This window comes from Oryctolagus cuniculus, chromosome 9 (genome assembly GCF_051225735.1).
Source record: "Oryctolagus cuniculus isolate XC-2025 breed Fujian yellow rabbit chromosome 9, ASM5122573v1, whole genome shotgun sequence".
Taxonomy (NCBI): Eukaryota; Metazoa; Chordata; class Mammalia; order Lagomorpha; family Leporidae; genus Oryctolagus; species Oryctolagus cuniculus.
In genome coordinates, this window is record NC_142875.1 from 78,420,182 (window position 1) to 78,433,838 (window position 13,657).

The following is a 13,657-nucleotide window of genomic DNA, read 5'->3' on the forward strand; positions in this document are numbered from 1 at the left end:
GCAGGGGCCCAAACACTTGGGCCATCCTCCACTGCTTTCCCAGGCCACAGCAGAGAGCTGGACTGGGAGAGGAGCAACCGGGACTAGAACCTGGTGCCCATATGGGATGTTGGTGCTGCAGGCGGACGATTAACCTAGTGCGCCACTGCACTGGCCCTAAACTTCAAATTATTACATGGATTCTGCCTTAATTGTATAAAAATTATTTGTCAAAAATATATTGACTAGTAGTAATTTTTCTTAGCATTAATTTTTCTCTCCTAGCTAAGATCTATCAAGAAATAGGTCTAATGAGCCACACTTTTGGTGCATCGGTTAAAATGCCGCTTGGGATATCTCTATCCCAGTACTTGGTTTTAGTCTCTGCTCTTCTGTTTTCAGCACAGCTTCCTGCTGCTGTGTACCATGGAAGGCAGTAGATGATGGCTCAAGTTTTTAGATCCCTGCCACCCACATGCAAGACCTTGATGGAGTTCTGGGCTCTTGGCTTTTGCCTGACTCAGTCCTGGATGTTGTAATGTGGGTATCTGGGGAGTGAACCAGCAGATGAGAGACTGCTCTCTCTCTCTCTCTCTCTTTCTCTGTGTGTGTGTGTGTGTGTGTGTGTGTATTTCCCTTCCTGCCTTTCACATAAAATGAAAATACATAAAGAAAAATAATTTCTAAATGACACTCTCTGTAAGTTTTCTCTGTAAGTGAATGAATTACAAAAGATGCTCCTTCCTTGGGATGCCATCCCTCATTTGTCCTCCCACTGGGTGCCTTTGTACAGGGCATAGATGATACTCCATCCACTGTGTCCCTGGCCTATAAGGAGGATGAAAAAGCTTTCTAAGAGTCATTCAGACAAAAGAATATCTGGATGAAGATGTGGGTAATTTTGTAACATGGTAGGTGGGCCTGGAGGAGTTTACAAAGGAGAACCTCACAGAACTAAAGAATGGGATGATCAAAAGCAGGGATAGGGAAAAGGAAAGTCTCCCTAATAAGAACTTTCCCTAATGGGAGCTTCATATTACAAATAAACAGGTAAAACCAAGTTATGTGTCATATTTGTGTATGAAATTTGAAAATCACATATGCTTTTCAGATTTACTTATTTTATTCACTTATGTGTAGCCCACTTTGATTTTCCCTCTATTTCCCTGACTTTTCCTGCAGAAGTCTATATAGAAATTCCTCAAAGTGTTAGTTATTTCTTGGATTTTTTAAGATAAATGTAATCTTTATTTTTTATTTATTTCTATTTTATTTGTACATTATATAAATAAAATGAGAGAGAGAGAGAGAGAGAGAGAGAGATCTCCCATCTGCTGGTTGGCAAAATCTATCCAAGTCTCCCAAGTGGGTGGCAAATACCTTAGCCACCATCTGCTGCCTCTGAGGATGTGCATTAGCAGCAAGCTGGGTCACAAATCTCAGTACTCCAACAGGCCACTCCAAAATGGGATGCGCGTGCCCCAAGCAGTGACTTTACTACCCCAAAAACGTCTGTCCTAGGGAGTCTTTGAATGTGTACAAAGAGGCCTTGTGCATTGGCTATGGTGACATCTGCCTTATTCCTTTGACTTCTGCATCTCTTGCTTAATTGCTTTCTTTCCATCTCTTCCAAGAGAGTTCTATCTCCTCTATGAAGAAAGGTACATCTCTGGGAATAAATCTTCAAAATAGAAAATAAAAAATGGGCTGTATGTGTATGTGTGCTATACACATACTGATTAACATGAAAAGACTTGGTAAGTCAAGATAACAGTAAATGCAGCAATAGTTCAGTCAGAATTCAGAAGTCATATCCTCTTGGGTCTGAGGGAGATAAAAACTTAGGTTAATCTTACCTTTTCCACAACGCAGGTAAATTTAAACACAAATACATTTTTCTTCCATAGAACTTTTGCCATTTTTATTCTTTTGGTAAATGTATTTTGGTATCTTTCAGATAGAAAATGGCATCAGGTTTACATGTCATGAGAAAAAGTAAGACAGAGCTAATAATGTAGGCTATCACATGACCTATTTACCATTTCCTTTACTCTGTATAAACTTCTGTTTTCCAAGAAAATCAGCATTTTATGAAGTACTAGTGGTTATGTTACCCACAATGAAAAATACTGAACTATGTCCAAATTAGTATTTAATTCACTGACAATTTTCAGACAATTCATGAAAAGAATAGGAAAAGTGGCTGCTTGTGTACATAGAAAAAAATTTCAAAAATCGTCCTTAGAATTATTTAACTATAAAGTTGTTACCTGCAATACTTTTATTTTAATGCTTAAAAGCAGATACTCTTTTTTAAATCAGAAAATGCAAATCTGACTCACACAAAAATATATGTATGTGATTTATATTATCTTTCTGATTTCACTTGCAATTCTTAAAATATGAACAAATAAAAACAATGAAATTTTGAGAAGTCTGAAATGATAAAAGGAAAGGTTACTTAACGGCAGGCTGTATTTTAGCTGATAAACTTTTGCTTCTGGTTTATTGTTGCAATAAAACAAGATCTATAAAGCATTACTTTTTAATGGTGGAAAAACAGGAACAAGATAAATCAAGCAAATAATATTTGTACTTTATTATTTCTTGGTTTATAAGCATTAAGCTATATAAAAAATTAAAGTGCTATTTTATATTCAACTGCTTCTAGTTTTTCATAGAAACCACAAAAATGAGAAGATTTTTCCTTTTACTAATCAACTACACTAGGTCTAAATCTCTTCCAGCAAAATTATTATGATATTTAAGCAACTATTTGGTGACTCAAATAAGAAAGATCATATTTGCTCTAATTAGTAGATTATGTTAAATAACATCTGATTTGTTCAGTTACCTGCCTTAGTTCTTGATTTGTTCTTTAAGTGTCAACCTAAATAGAATCAAGAGAAGTATCCTCCTCATTCCTATTTCCTCCTTGGGATAATGAATTATAATGATGATATATAATTGAATTAAATGAATGTGAAAAAGCAAGTACCATTTCCTCTGGATAGAAAATGTTCCATCCAGAATATTTTCTCTTCAAATCGTCAGTTCCATAGGTGGCAAGCTCACTCAATTATTCTACTTAATGTATGTTAACTGAACTAGGAAGAGTACATGCATTTAATGTAAGTAGTAGTGGATAACCTACCCTAGATGCCTTAAAGAAGTTTGCTTAGCACAGAGAAGTGAATAGCCCTTGGGGCCAGAGCTGTGGAATAGCAGGTAAAGCTGCCGCCTGCAGAGACAGCATCCCATATGTGCGCCGGTTCTAGTCCCGGCTACTCCTCTTCCATTCCAGCTCCCTGCTATGGCCTGGGAAAGCAGTGGGAGATTGCCCAAGTGCTTGGGCCCATGCACCCATGTGGGAGACCTGGAGGAAGCTCCTTGTTCCTGGCTTCAGATTGGCACAGCTCCGGCCGTTGCGGCTAATTGGAGAATGAATCAGCGGATAGAAGACCTCTCTCTCTCTCTGCATCTCCTTCTCTCTCTGTGTAACTCTGACTTTCAAGTAAATAAATAAATAAATCTTTAAAAAAAAAAAAAAGAAGAAGTGAACAGCCCAGGCAGAACAGGTGGCTGAGGTGGTCAGCTTCCTTGTCTGTGAGGCCAGCCCCATGGACCACATCACCATACTCCTTTGTCCTTGACTTCCTCAGTGGGAAAAGTATTTACTGTAGGGTTTCTCCTTGCCAGGTCTGTTTGGCAGTGGCTGGGTTGCATTTCTCTACCTAAAGTCATAGCTCTTGTGGGTGACCACTTTCCTTGCCAGTTTCTGGCAAAGCTCTCTCTCCTTGTCCCCTAAGGCCTAGGGATGGTAAACCCCACGGTATTTACCTTCCCTTGTTCTACTCTATCCTGCTCAGACCTTTGTAAGACCATTACTAAACCCTCCTCATTATCCTATTTTTAAAATGTCATTGTGACAAAATACACAGAAAATGTACCAACTTTTAAGTATTTACTTTTAAGTATACTACTCAGTAGTAGTGTTAACTACATTCACATTGTTGGGCAACCAAACTCCAGAACTGTTTTCATCTTACAAGGCTGAATAACTCTGCACCTATTAAACAAAAGCTCTCCACTCCCTCCTCCTAGCCTCTCACAACCACCATGTAACTTTCTGTCTTCATAAAAAATTTCACTACTCAAGATATCTTATGTAAGTGGAATCACACCGTGTTTGTCTTTGTGACTGGCTTATTTCAAGTAGCATTGATGTACTCAAAGTATACCCATGTTGTGGGTTGTGTCCTTTGTTTTTAAGAAAGTCTTCATTATTCTTTTGGCAGTGAGATGTTCTGAGATCCCTAACTGATACAAATAGGACTGATATTTAGGTATAACAAATGACAGAAATACAGGGTTATTTTTTGCTTTATGTCTGAGTAGAATTGACCAAAATAACAGTATGTCTAAGCAGGAGACATTTTTACTGAGGATTTAGAATATTCTAGAGACAGACACTATTATAAAGCTTTTTGGGAGAAGCAGTAGAATCCTTTTGCAATATTTATTAATCCTTCAGAAGACAACGGAAATACTATCTTCTGGATGATTTAGAGATTGACCTACTTGGAAGTAGGGGTTTTAGCAGATGATCTCTTAAGGATTCTTCCAGGTTTCAGGTTCTTAGTTCACTTTTGGGTTGATCAATAAATTGACTCAATCCTCAAATGCTTAACCATACATGAGAGAAATCAACATTCCTGCCAAATTCTGCCTGGCTGAAAAAGTCTACATGAAGTAAACTCCGCGCTGGCTGAATCGGAAGGTAGAGAGGGAGGAGGAAAGAAGTGGAGGGAGAGTGGGTGGCATAGGGGAGGAATGAGAGTAGTAGTACAGGTAGTGGCCTTTAAAAGTTGACTTGGAGTGTCTAACCAGGGAAAGAAAACAATAAAAATAATAAAAGTGAAAGATTTGCTTGGTATATGGAGTAACACGGAAAAGCAGATGGTATACAGATTCCAAAATTACAAAATATACTTTTATTAAACTAAGTTCAAAATAAAAATATTTTTGCATGTATTCAGCAGAAAATGTCCTTGGATTTTGATGTAAATGGGAAACAATAATTTAGGTATACTACATTGAAACTTCACATGGCTTTAAGAAGACTCATAATCAAGATGTTTAAAATCTTTAAAAATAAATCTTAACCATTTAACTGATGTGCTTAGGTACTTAGATTGAGTAATATCTATTTCAATAAATTGAAGCATGCAACATGTTTTGAATAACTGTTAATTTATGCTGAAGTAACAACTGTGTAATATAACTAAAGTCTATGTTACTAGAAGATAAGGAAATCCCTTCCAGCTATTCCTATTACAAACTGCAGGCTGCAATTTTCACCCTCCTTCCCTTGAGTAATATATGCCTTTAGACCCTTGTGAAAACATTTGCTATTAATTTCTGAAAAATCAATAATTAGCATTTCTCAGCACCACACAATAAAAATAACACAAAGATGAAGGGGAAAACACATCTTACATAAAAAGGATACAACTGACTGACCAGTTGTATTATTTATGCTTTTCTAGAGAAGGACTGATAATCACAGACTATCTAAGGACTGCAATTATGAAGAAAAAAGATTAAACCTGAATTCAAGGTTTATTCGCTAAGCAAATGTGTACCATTAATTTCCCTGATACTGACTTCTGCACTGAAACTTTATTCATTGAACCTTCACAATAAGGCAGACAAGAAGCACATGAGAAACACATTTGATCCTTAGAGTCTTATTAATTTTAGGGATCATCTTCTTTGTGCTCCCAAAATGACCTTTTAACTTTAAAGTGCCTCTAATATAGATCACTGCTTTAATTTGGCTTTTGTATTAAACTTTTCAGTACAGTAAAACTCTAGTTTTTATAGGGGGAAAATGAAGATGGTTTTAGGAAATCTTGATCAGCCATTTTTCTTGACCGTCTGTTGTGATCTCATCTCAGAGTCAGTACCAGGAGGAGACTCCTGCACAGCCCTGTATGAAGACAAGGAGGAATCATGGAACTTGTCTTCAACAACATCGTGCACAACTAATTCGGGCAGAGCCAGAGGCTGGTGTTGATGCTCCTTGTCACAGTAAAGAAAGAAGCTGGGGCTGGTGTTGCGGCACAGGTCAAGCTGCCTTCTGCAACACTGGCATCCCATAAAAGCACTGCTCCACTGCTTATTCAGCTCCCTGTTAATGTGCGAGGAAAAGCAGCAGAAGATGGCCCAAGAGCTTGGGACCCTGCCACCCCCATGGGAAACCTGGATGCAGTTCCAGGCTTCTCGTCCAGTCCTGTGTTACCACTGGGAAGTGAACCAGCAGATGAAGATGTCTCTGTCACTGCTGCTCTCTCTGAACTCTGCCATTCAAACAAATAAAACAGGTTTTAAAAAAGATTATGTAGAAAAGAAAGGAAATCTGATGTGGCAGAAGGAAAAGACAAAGGGCAATGAATTCACAGAAAGAATAAGCATGACTGTAGTAGCCTTCAGTGTTGTCTCTATGAGTAATTTCAGCTACATCATCAGGATGAAAAGTGGGTTGGTTTTTCTCCCTAGTAAATTGTTTGAGTTCATTTTCTTAGGAAAGCCAGTTTTGCAGCTGTTTTGGTTAAAGACACATCTGTCTTGTTGGCTCCTGACAGCCTTAGCATGTCAATTCTCTGTACTAGCAAGGAATATTTCAGCAAGAAAATAAAGTGAAAGCTGAAGCGATCTAGTCTGCTTCCTATGGGCAGATTTTTACCATAAAACATCCAAAAGGATGCTTTATTATCTCTGTCAGATCAAAGAAAGAGATAAAAGAAGATATAGACCCAGAAATATTGCTAACAGAAAATTAGACTAAAATGTTATATTTTTTGACTGCTGATGAAATTAAAATATACTTGATATTTTCATATTTCCAGGATAAATGTATATAACTATAAAAATATTGCATGGCCCATATGTTCTAATAGCTTCCAGCAAATCAGCCCACTATGATAGGATTATTTGTGTATCTTTTACTGTTAAAGAGAAATAACCAAGCCAAGAAATAATTTAATTTTTTGGTTTCATGACATTGACTATAGGTATGATGACAAGTATCATGAAAAGCTCAGAATCTAGTATCTTGTTAATAATTTGTCTGATGTGAGCTTATAGTTTTTGTTGGAATGTTGACTCCATTCTTTCCTCTTCCTGGATATGTCCAGCTTTAATGCAGGCCTAATTACATTAACTCATTAGATAATACAAATAAAAACTAATGCCCCCACATAAAATTTTAAAAAATGTAAGTAATAACAAAGCACAGAATCGTTAATTTTAATTTAGATAAATACAAGGAGTAATTGAGGGCAATAAGTAAGCTGCAATTACATTGGTTTATAGAATTTTGGAGACACAACAAAAAAATTTTAAAACACAATCATTTCCTTTAACTAAATGATAATAAACACACAAATTAACTGATTTTATTTGTGGCTATCATAGGTCTTTTTTAGGAAACTGATAACCTGGTATCTTATATAGAGGAATAAATTATTACATCAAAAGTTCTTCTAAGATAATTCGTTTAATTATGCTTTTTGGTAATAATCAATGTATAGTGCTTTACAGTTTATAAAGTATTTTCACATTATCTTTTCTCCTATGAAGTAGGTATCATTTTTTCATCATTTTTTAGATGAAAAAACAAAGGTAGGTTAAGATACTGACTTAATGTCACTTAAATACTATTGGTGGGGCCATTATAAACCTATAATCTGATTTCCATTCTTCTATGACATTTTGTTATCTACTACATAACATCTAATCATACCGTGAGGCAGACAGGCTTGAATAAGCATGTCTATGATCACAAGTGTTTTAATTTCTTAAAACAATTTTAGAATGAAATCTTTTTCACTCATATATTGGTAAACAAGTTTTCTGTGGCATTCGTTAATCCCTGTTAACCACTTACCATCTGTGCATAATCCCAGAGGTTACTGGGAGCCCTCAAAGACTGATCAAATTATGTTTTTCTGAGGAATAAATGAATGATCAATAAAATGCTTACAAATTTCTTAAAATTACCTTCACTTTCTGTGTTTTTTTATAAGTTTTACTTAGTTGAAAATTTTAAACACATTCAAAAGCATAAACAAGATGAAAGGAAATACACATTAGGTTTTACATAAAAAACTTTAAGAATCATTTTGGAAGTCAAAATAATACTAGTCTTAAAATGTACATGTTTTGGGGCCAGCGCTGTGGTGCAGAGGGTTAATCATCTGCCTGCACCGCTGGCATCCCATATGGGCACCCGCCTGTTCCAGTCCTGGCTGCTCTTCTCTGATCCAGCTCTCTGCTATGGTCTGGGAAAGCAGTGGAAGATGGCCCAAGTCCTTGGGCCCCTGCACCCACGTGGGAGACAGGAGGAAGCTCCTGGCTCCTGGCTTCGGATCGGTGCAGCTCCAGCCTTTGCGGCCATCTGGGGAGTGAACCAACAGATGGAAGACCTTTCTCTTTGTCTCTCCCTCTCACTGTCTGTAACTTTATCTCCCAAATAAATAAATAAATAAATCTTTAAAAAAAAAAGTACATGTTTTAGTGTATAGGGTCATATTTTAAATTCTTAAAGAAATTTTTACTAAAGAATACAGAGACCTTACTTAAATCCTGGTTCTGACATAGACACACAGAAACACACACACACACACCTTGAAAAACATCAATGGAGTGTTGTCAGATTAATGGTGTAACTGGGAATATATGTGAAATTCCTGGAGAGAGGGTTTTTTGTTTTTGTTGTTGTTGTTGTTTTCAAAACTTGCTTGGATAGCGAATTGCCACGGAAGGGGTGGGCATTTGGCATAGCAATTAAATTGCCTGGGATGCAGGCATTTCACTCTGAGTGCCTGGGTTTGAGTTCCAGCTCCAATTCAGATTCTAGCTTCCCACTAATGAGCATCCTGGGAGACAGCTGGTGATGGCTTAAATACTTGGGTTCCTGCCAACCGTGTGAGAGACCTGGATTGAGTTTGAGGCTCCTGGCTTCAGCCTAACCCAGCCCCAGCTGTTGAGAGTTTTTGGGGAGTGAGCCAGCATTTAGGAGATCTTTGTGCCTTTTAAATAAAATTAATTAATTAATAAAATTTTTAAAAAGTTCCCACAGGCTGGGAATGATACAATGCACGAGGAGTTATAAGGGGTGACATGAGTATGGTATGCATGTTTAAAATAAGTAGAGGGGGTAGGGGCAGGGTCAAGAAATGAGTTAAAAGCTTTGGTGATAGGTACGTGGGGGTTCATTATACCATTCTCTCTACTGTTTTAGGGAGACAAAGCTTTCCAAATGATTCTAACTCATCTTTAGTATAGCAGCGTTTCTTAAACTTTAATGTATCCAGCAAGCCACCTGGGGATCTCGGTCAGCACACAGTTTGATATAGGAGACAAGGGAAGCCTGCGTGTTGGTAGTGCCACCAAGTTTCCAGGTGACGCTGGTACTGCTGGGTTATGAACCACATTTGAGTAGCAAGGGGTTAGAAAACCGTGAGTACCACAATAATCACAATATCCTATTTCCTAAACAGGTCATAAAATACAATTCCTTGGGCATCAGTTTAGCAGGTAAAAATACAAAGCAAAGCCCATAATTTTTATCAGTAAAAATGGGTGAGAAAGAAAATTCACTATCTTGTTTGAAAAGTATACTCAAAATCATTGAGCTCATCTTGAAGAAAAAGTGCCTAGAAGATTATGATGTAAGCCAAGATTGAAGACAATTTAAATAATATCTACTATCCAGCAGATCTGGTGTTTACGTATTACCAAGAGCTTTGTACCAGAACTGTGCTGTCATGTTTCTGCCCAGAGGCTGTCATGATAAAGTTTATTATCAATTACTGCTTTACAAGTATAAAATAAGTTAAGCTGTCATAATTTTCTCAGCCAGAGATCCTAAGCTGTCAAAGAATGTCAATTTTTAATCTGACATGGAGAAGAAAATTATCTGTTATTCTGACCTCTAATTTCTTGACATTTTAATGCTATAATTGCTGTGGTTAGTGCTGCTTCATGACTTCACCTGTCAAGAAAGAATGAATCAATAACCTTAAGCCATTTCTCAAATTTTAGCACTAACTGCAAAGCTCAAAGTTATGTAGATTGTAGAATATTTTTTAACAAAGGGGGTAATATGTTGATATGCATGTGTTAACTACTTCTCCTTCAAAATCAGTATTTAAGGACAAAAAAAACCCATCTTCCTTACGCTAGTTGGAATTTAGTATAACTAGACTTCCTTCAGTGTTATCTATGTGGAAATCTGTATTTTAAAAACAATAAGGTAAACATTGTTGAATAAAAGAAAGGTGTTGTGCTCAATAAAAGGATTAATGTTTTGTGCTCTAAATAGCACTCTGACCTAAGAATCAGCCCTAAAGGCATTCTGGTCTGGCTGAAAAGCCCATGAGAGCATTTCAGGCATGGGAAATCAAGACACTGTGGCAAAAAAAAAAAAAAAAAAAAAAAATGTCCTACATGAAGGATCTCTGTGAGTGAGACCCCAGTGGAAAGAAGGGGCTATCAAAGAAAGATGGAGAGAACTCCCACTTTGCTTATGGCCTTGTCTAAGTACTGATGGAGACTGTGGACTCAAAAGGCTTCCACAGCCTTGGCAGTTCATGTCAGGAACCTCGGGTGGTCACTGACATCATATATAAGAGTATTAATTGTTAAATTAACAACAGGAGTCACTGTGCACTTATTCCGCACGAAGGACCTCTGTCCTCAATGAGTTGTGCTATGAGAATTAACTGTAAAACTTGTTTTCAGAGCCAGCACCGTGGCTCAATAGGCTAATCCTCCACCTTGCGGCGCCGGCATACTGGGTTCTAGTCCCAGTTGGGGCGCCGGATTCTGTCCCGGTTGCCCCTCTTCCAGGCCAGCTCTCTGCTATGGCCAGGGAGTGCAGTGGAGGATGGCCCAGGTGCTTGGGCCGTGCACCCCATGGGAGACCAGGAAAAGCACCTGGATCCTGGCTCCTGCCATCGGATCAGCGCGGTGCGCCGGCTGCAGCGGCGGCCATTGGAGGGTGAACCAACGGCAAAAGGAAGACCTTTCTCTCTCTGTCTCTCTCTCTCACTGTCCACTCTGCCTATCAAAAAAAAAAAAAAAAAAAAAAACAACAACTTGTTTTCAGTTTTTTATATTGTGTGTGTGTGCAAACTGTTGAAATCTTTACTTAGTATAGCATTGGTCTTCTGTGTATAAAGTTAATTGAAAATGAATCTTAATGGAAAATGGACTGGGAATGAGAAAGGGAAGAGGAGGTAGGGTGGGAGTGGGGGTAGGAGGGTATGGTGGGAAGAATCACTATATTCCTGAAGTTGTACTTATGCAATCTGTACCCATTAAGTAAAAAGTTTCTTTGGGAAAAAAAGGATTAATATTTTGAACTCTGATTTTCAAGACTGTATTCAACCATTTATGTGGTGATCTACTTCCTCAGGCCACAGAACAGAACGGCAGTGCAGCTCTCCAGGAACTCAACCTTGATGCTTTAAAGAAGGTATTGTGCCTCCGGGGGGTGGGGGAGGTCTATTCTCAAGGTTAATATAAAGGTGAGGGGGCACAAATGAACATGAAATAATGAATATGCTGTACTTTCTTCCACATGTCTACAGGGTTCTTTCTTGTGACCACAAACAGTTTTTGTTGGAAAACATGTTAACCCTCCTTTGTGGAAAGAGCAATTGAAGTAAACTGTGATTAAGTAACTTGTCTATATTTAGTGAGTTCACAGGATTCAGGTGGAATTCTCATGAGTAGGAAGGCACTATTCTTCAAGGTCTTAAATAATAGTGCAGAACTTTTCTTTTGGTTTCAATATATTAGGTTTTTATTGGCTAATTGGCATTAACATAATGGAAATGTGACAGAGGAGTAATGATGGGAAGCAGAAAAAGAAGACATTAACTCATATTCTTTGAATTCATGTAATCTGTTCTGTCTACCATGCACTAAATGGACTCACAGTGATCTCAAAGAAATGAAGAGTTTTCCTAAGAAATGTTGAGTTGTTACAAGTCAACACGGTCAGGGCACATGTGTCTGCTGGACTATGCTTAGGCCTATGCCAGCTGGAGGAAGGAAGTATTCTAGGTGTCTGCCCCTTTGCATCTTGTGTCCTAAGAACTGACAAAGAGTTGTGGGGTCAGAGAAGGGCGACAAGGGTGTGGGGAGGAAAAGCATACATCTCAAAGCATGGCCCTTAGAGTCTCTCTAACTGAACCTCAGTGTCAGCTATGTGCTCAAAATGAGCACGCTGGAGGGAGACAGCAACCTACCACTAGACAGTCTGCATTACTATGAAGTCAAAGGAGCTGCAATATAATAAACATTCAAACTGTCTGTGTAATAAGCAAACAGATGGTTGAACCACCTTCACCCAAAAAAGAAAATTAAAACTGTACATTTTCATGTAGTTTTTCCAAGGAGGTACAACAGTTTGACACTGAAGGCCTATACATACTGGCTTCTTCCAAAGCAATGGTGTGATGTTTTGTAGAAGTATTTTTATGATTCACACAATATATAATATAACCATGTAAATAAAGTCTAATTCTAATTTCATTTTTTAATAATTTCATTTATTTCTCTTTTTTAACCATCATTTAAATAGGAAAAAACCTGATTTTTTGATCAAATTGCATGATGTTTTGCAGTTTAATTATATACAAGATGCATTATATATTTTTATTTGGCCCCAAAGTGTTGATAAGCAACTTTCTCTAATATAATATACATGAATAAAAACATCTGTAATATTCAACATCCTCCACAAAATAACTTTAGAGTCACCTCTTACCAAATAACCTGATTATAGTTTGCTCACAATGGGGATATTTTACTGATTTCATAATGAGAGCTTCTCTCTCATTCATTCATTCTCTATCTTTTTTCTCTTAGCTTCAGGCAATAATTCCATTTCCTTGTGCATACAATATGGTATATTGCCCCTAATAAGGCTTGCAATGGTGCTATTTGAATATTTAGCCCTAAGGGTTCAGTGATCAATGATTATGAGACATTTCCCTTCCCTTTTGTCTTCTCTGCTTGGAGCTAAGAAAATGAAGTAATTTTGGTTTTCTAAGAGGTATGTAAGAAATAACTTTATGGATGCAAATTTTTAGTAGAGCTTCATTTCCCAAATCTGTAAGTTTTCTACCTCTAAGATTAAAAATTAAAAAAAAAAACAGCTATCACCCTGCTGCCTAGAAACGCAGGACTGATGACTTGTTTTGCATACAGCAGATGGCAGGTATCTGGTGAAAGGGGAGCTGGGGACGGGGCTTCCTTGCAACATTACTTACTATTCAGCTGCTGTTGCAGCTTCATCCTTCCTACGTACCTAAAATCATTCTGTGCAATGTAGAGTGATCTAAATAATATTTCCATAAATATTTTCATTAATAATACTTACATACTACGGTATATATAAGATAATTCCCAGTGTTAATTAGAAACATTTCAGGTTGAGAACTTATGGGAGTAAAATATTATGAAATCACTGATACGTTTTTTGAGTCTTCTGTCTAGAAGATTTCATTTTGCTTTGTTCGAGTAAAATCTACACCAGCAGGTTATCTTATTGTGAAGTATTCATATTGGATATTTCAGTAGGTTAAACATTTTAATGAAA

General features: G+C 37.5%; 1 protein-coding gene across 10 annotated transcripts in view; it reads right to left on the minus strand.

Annotated features, from left to right (window-relative positions):
- The window catches only part of NBEA (neurobeachin), a 732,675-nt gene that overhangs the window by 37,302 nt on the left and 681,716 nt on the right, over nt 1-13,657 (minus strand). The gene's annotated exons all lie outside the window — the stretch shown is intronic.